Below are 6,237 nucleotides of genomic sequence, written 5' to 3'. Positions count from 1 at the left end.
CTGCACGATGTTCATCTCCCTCCGACTGATATAACACTGCAAAGTATTCCCTAAATCTAACATTAATCTTCTTTAACTCACGGGTAACTGTGCCAGCCTTCTCTCTAACAGACATAATAGATTGGGAAGCATTTTTCTTTCTGGCCAGATATCTACCTGGCGTATCTCCAAATTCAAACAATCTTTGTTGAGCAAAGCAGACTTTTTTTTTTCCCCAGTGTGTGCAATGAGTTGGGAGCAGCCCAGAGAGCTGCAGCTTGACCAGTGAAGGCCTATTATAATATATTTCCTCAGCTATCTGCAGACGGGTCTCCAACATCTGTTGTTGCTCCTTCCTCTGCGTCCTTCTAGTCGCTGAATAAAAAATAATCAGGTCTCATAAATATGCCTGAGTGGCCTCCTACAGTATTTCCGAATTACTGGCCGTAACCGAGTTGAAATCCCAGAAGTCTCTGAACTCTTGTGATGTACTCAACAAATTTGCTATCCCTTAACAGGAATGGGTCCATGCACCAGTGCTGTGCATCTATTCCACCACTGTTGATTTTACCATCTAAATACACTGGCACATGGTCCGAGACAGCTACATTGCCAATTTCACAAGCCAATGTTCTGTCCAAGTAATCCAATGGCATTAAAAAGTGTCAGTTCCCATGTGGTACTTGTGTGGGTTGGAAGAGAAAGTAAAGTCTCTTCCATTAGGGTGGAGATGCCTCCACACATCCACTAATCCCAACTCCTCACACATGTCCACCAACTGCTTCGATTGCGCGGGTGTACCTGCCTGGCCCCTTGGCACCCTGTCTACCTCGGGTGATTTAAATCCCATCCAATGACCATGCGGTGTACCCCAAGACTCATTAATTTAGCAACTGCATCAATTATAAATTAAGAGGGTGCACCGGGGGGACAATACACAATCAGAACGCCATACTCTCCTCCATGTATTAGAGTTTTAAGAATGACGGACAGTCCATGTTCGTCCTTAATTTGCTCAATTATCTGGTAAGGGAGGTTCTTCCTTCTTACCAGTATAGCCACTCCTCTACACTTGGAGCTAAAGGAGGAGAAGAATACCCTATCATAACCTCCTTGCTGCAGTTTCAGATGTTCCTTATCAGTTAAATGTGTCCACCCTTTCCCTCCTGAGGCTTGACAGCACCTTCTTTCTTTTTAACGGGGGAATGGCTCCCTTTTACATTCCAGGTGCACCACCTGAACGAATCAGTAGACATGGCCATCCTGGGCAGCCCGTGGTTTCCCAAGAGGAGGAAGCTTATCTGATGTGTGGTGAGCAACAAAGACATTAACTCTATAAAGTCTAAAAACTGCTCCTATGAAAAACTACTATAAATAAAAATCTAACCACCACATATAACTTAAGAAAATACTCAAATAACCGCCAATTATGGAGAGATGTCTTCCCCACCCACCCCCAACATCTCCCTCCACCCCCCCCCCACCCTCCCACCCCAAGCCCCACCATCCTGGCTCCTTCCCACTGAGGCTGTGCCCCAAACGCCAGGCAATCCACAGATTGAAAAAAACATGTTATTTACATTCTGAGAGTTAACAATGGTTGCCCATCTCCCCATACCCCTTCTCCATTCATCCTAAGCACAGGTATAGCCACCCCCAATCCAAAAACAAAAGGACAGCAGTAAAAAATAGTCCCCCGACAATACTTAACTGACCGATATACTAAATAATTCCAGTTTTACGTCAAAGCAGTATGAATAAAGCCGATAACCACAAAAAAGGGGCGAAAAAGTAGCGTTGTCTGTAATGATGTCCCTTTCGCCTTCACCCGACTCGATTTCTTTAATTCAGAGAATTCGCAAAGTCCTTCACCTTTTCTGCTGAATCAAAGTTATATACCATGCCTCCATGAGTGAAATGCAGGGACCTCAAGGAATATTGTATGTTCAGATTCCTTAATTTTCTCTTAACTTCATCAAATGCCCTTTTCTTAATCCAGGCTCCTGAGAAGTCCTGAAAATATATTATTCTTGAGCCTTTGTGCATTAACGCCTGCGGATCTCTTCCCAGTCTTCTTGCTGTTTCAATCACGAACTGTTTTTCTTCATAATGCAGGAGGCGCATTAGGACCACGTGAGACTGCGGGTCCGACCTGGACCTCCACATTGCGATCCAGTGGGTCCACTCCACAGGCCCGACTCCAACTCCATCCCCAAGAATCCAATAAGGTCTTTGCCTTCGTTGCATTCCGGAAGACCCGCGAGCTGTAAGATTTTTCTTCTACTTCACTTTTCCAGGTCGTCCACATGCTCCTGAAGGACCCGAACCTGGTCTTCCAGCATTTGGATCCTTCCTCCTGAGACCTCCGCCACAGTCTCTGATGCCACGGTCCTCTCCTCCGCTGCCTATTCTCTTTGGGCCAACATTTGAATTTCCTGCTCATGCTTTTTCAGCACGGCAGATAATGGTTCCACCGCTGCTTCAATCTTTTCTCAGAGTTTGGCAAACTCCAAGAGTAACTGCTGCTGTCCCATTAAATCCAAAGGGACTGCCCTGGGAGTTTGAGCATTGGCTCCAGGCACCCCCGATGCAGTAGGGGAGTGCCCTGCCTGCTGCACGTCTGTCGGCCCCTTTCCTTCATTTGTTTTCATTCTTGTCCGAAACCTGTCAAACCACAATTACAGCAGCTCCAGACGTTCAGTAAGTTTATATTAGCAATTCCTTTCTCCTATGGATGGTTAATGAGGTGGGGGGAGGGGTCAAAGTCCACCTTGCCGGGGTATTGCACAGAGCCCACCACAGCAGACCACTTAAACCACCGCCACATTGGATTTCCGAGAAAATGGTTTTAAGACCAGTACAGAACAGCTACAGTGTCATACAGCACAGAAACAGACCCTTCGGTCCAACTAGTCTATGCTGACCATGTTCTCAAACCCAACTAATCCCATCTGCCAGTGATTGGCCCATATACCTTCGAACCTTTCCTATTCATGTACTTTTCCAAATGTCTTTTAAACATTGTTACTGTACATGCATCCACTACATCCTCTGGATACCCATTCCACACACAAACCACTCTCTGTGTGAATAAAAATGGAGTTCTTCATGTCTTTTTAAAATCTTTCTCCTCTCCCCTTCAAAATTTGCTCCCTAACCTTGAAAGCCCCACCCTAGGGAAAGGACACCTGCCTTTCACCTCATCTATACCCTTCTTGATATTATAATCCTCTATAAGGTCACCTCTCAATCTCCTCTGCTCCAGTGAAAGAAAACCCAATCTATCAACCTGGCTGTAGGTATATTCATATTCACTTATGATCTGTTCAATGTTGGTGCAGGCTCCCAATTCTCTCACTCTGTGTCCAGGACAGCATTGGGAGATTGGGAAAGGGGAGGGATAGATATCGTGTTTGTTTTTATTTTTAAAATGCACTTGATTCCCACAAATAAAATCAACAGGTACAAGTATAGCACATACAGTATTCCTCATTGCAGCTTCAAGGTTTTGTGTCAGCTTCTTCCGCTTTGGCTCCAGCACATTCGGCTTCCTTCCCCTCCACCACCCCCCCCCCCCAAACCCCCCAACCCCCCAATCCCCGCCCTGAGCCGTTGATGCTTCCATTGTTTATAAAATCAAGAGAGGGATGGATAGGGTAAATAGACAAGGTCTTTTCTCTGGGAGTGTATAACTAAAGAGTAATAGGTTTAGGGTGAGGTGGCCCGGGGCGGGGTGAGTGATTTAAAAGGAACCTAAGGGGCAATTCATGCAGAAGGTGGCGCGTGTAAGGAAAGAGCTGCCAGAGGAAGTAGTAGATGCTGGTATAACTATGACACATTTAAAAGGCATCTGGATAGGTTTATGAATGGAAAGGGTTTAGAGGAATATATGGGCCAAATGCTGGCAAATGAGACCAGATTCGGTGAGGATATCTGGTCATCATAGACCAGTGGACCAAAGGACCGTTTCTGTGCTGTATAATTAGATGACTCTGGTTTGCCGCGCCAGTCTGTTCAATTTCTCTCTGGTGTCATAGTCTTGATATCTCATTCCAAAACTCCCCCACCCCCCTGGGGGCACGTTAACCATTTTGTGTCTAATTGGTTGTCAAGAAGTTGCATTGCAGGTTCATCCTGAATTTACACACTATATTTTTGCTTCCAAAAATCAGACCTGCTCACTCTCAACAGTAACCCAATGTCGTGGAAGATATTAATTTTCAGGTGGAGGTATACAAAATTCAGAGAGGTGTCAGTTGTGACTGTCTTGCTCTTCTGTCCCTGTCAGATCCTGAATCAGCACTTTCAGGAGAATTAGAATGGAGTGAAACAGAGGGAGAGAGAGAGAGAGAGGGATGGTGCTTTCAGTTTTGTGGAATAACAAAAGAAAAGAATGTTCTGCAGAAAGTAGAATTGCTTGTTCTGAATTTCTACCCTGGACTGACAGTGATGACTTTTGTAATCTCTTTTCAGAGTATTTGATCTGAAGATGAAGTTTCAAAATCAACAGATGAAGGGCTTATGCCTGAACCATTGACTCTCCTGCTCCTCAGATGCTGCCTGACCCGCAGTTTTCGACTCTGATTCTCCAGCATTTGTGAGTCACTCAACACATCGGGACTGCAACACTTTTCAACTGTGATCCAATTGGTTCCTGTTTCAGCATCAGTGGGACTGGAAGAGAGACCCTACTGTTGCAGCAACACACTGAATGTGGAGCCTGAAACAGTTATCTGGCCTGGAAAGAGGAATTCAAGGCAGGGAGGGGACATACACGCGTTTGTGTGCAACTGTAGCTTCGGCCATGGAGAAACCATGGAAATGTGGTGACTGCGGGAAAGACTTCCGTGTCCCGTCTGCCCTGGAGACACATCGGCGCAGTCACACCAGAGCAAAGCCATTCTCCTGTCCTGAGTGCGGGAAAGCCTTCAGTGATTCCTCTGCCCTGCTGAGGCACCAGCGGGTTCACACAGGGGAGAGGCCCTTCAGCTGCCCCAATTTTGGGAAGGTGTTCACTCGCTCCTCCCACCTCGTGATTCACTGGCGGCTCCACACCGGTGAGAAGCCCTTCCCCTGCCCCAAATGTGGGAAGGCCTTCAGCGATTCCTCTGACCTGCTGGCCCACCGGTGGGTCCACACCGGCGAGAGGCCGTTCACCTGCCTCGAGTATGGGAAGAGCTTTGCTGTCTCCTCCACTCTACTGACGCACCAGCGGGTGCATACTGGGGAGAGGCCGTTTGCCTGCCCCGAGTGTGGGCAGAGGTTCACAATGTCCTGCAGCTTGAACAAGCACCAGCGGAGGCAAAAATGCTCCCAACAATCAGATTCTGCCGGTAACACTGCTGAGGGTCATCCCCAGGACTGAACCTCCTGCCCTTTCTGACAGTGGGGGTAGTGGGAGAGTAGGTAGGCTTTTTTGTTTTCTACTGGGGGAGTGGAGGGGGAAGAGGGGGTGGTGGCTCAGTGGTTAGCACTGCTACCTCAAAGTGCCAGGGACCCAGATTTGATTCCATCCTCAGGGTGACTGTCTGTGTGGAGTTTGCATGTAATTCCCCCCTGTGTCTGCGTGGGTTTCCTCTGCGTGTTGCAATGTCTTCCTAAAGTCCAAACATGCGCATATTTGGGTGAATTGGCCAAGCTAAATAGTCCCATAGTGTTCAGGAATGTGTAGGTGTGGTGCATTAGTTAGGGGTAAGTGCAGAGTGATAGGGTAGGAGAATGTGTCTGGGTGAGTTACTCTTCAAAGGGTCGCTCTGAACTTGTTGGGCAGAAGGGCCCATTTCCACACTGCAGGGATTCTATGATTCTGTGAACATTGCTTCCAGTGGGCGCTGGTGCTCATTGAGCCCATGACCCGCACAAACCGAAGACCACAAGACCATTGGAGCAGAAGTTAGGATATTTTGACCCATCCAATCTGCTCCACCATTTTTTAGAGACAAAATAAAAAACTGCAGATGCTGGAATCTAAAATAGACAAACAGGAGGCTGGGCACAACAGGAGGTGGAGAAGTCAGCATTTCAGGTATTATCCCTCAGGACTGAAGAAGGGTTCTACCCAAAACGTTGAAATCTCCATTAGAAATGATTTATGAGATGTTGTTAGAACTAGAGGGCATAGGTTTAGAGTGAGAGGGGAAAGATTTAAAAGGGACCGAAAGGGAAAACTTTTCATGCAGAGTGTGGTGCGTGTATGGAATAAGCTGCCAGAGGAAGTGGAGGAGGCTGGTAGCATTACATAATTTAAAAGACATTTGC

The 6,237-nt window shown here is 46.9% G+C and overlaps 1 long non-coding RNA gene across 1 annotated transcript; it reads left to right on the top strand.

Annotated features, from left to right (window-relative positions):
• The first annotated feature begins 1,203 nt into the window (after positions 1 to 1,203).
• Positions 1,204 to 5,408, top strand: LOC140460994 (uncharacterized). The gene is made up of 3 exons (XR_011954440.1): positions 1,204 to 1,290; positions 2,095 to 2,245; positions 4,453 to 5,408. It is a non-coding gene; the product is annotated as an uncharacterized lncRNA (long non-coding RNA).
• Positions 5,409 to 6,237: the final 829 nt, after the last annotated feature.

This window comes from Chiloscyllium punctatum, chromosome 36, assembly GCF_047496795.1.
Source record: "Chiloscyllium punctatum isolate Juve2018m chromosome 36, sChiPun1.3, whole genome shotgun sequence".
Lineage (NCBI taxonomy): Eukaryota > Metazoa > Chordata > Chondrichthyes > Orectolobiformes > Hemiscylliidae > Chiloscyllium > Chiloscyllium punctatum.
Note: the sequence above shows the minus strand (reverse complement) of the source record. Positions and strands in the feature narration are given on the sequence as shown.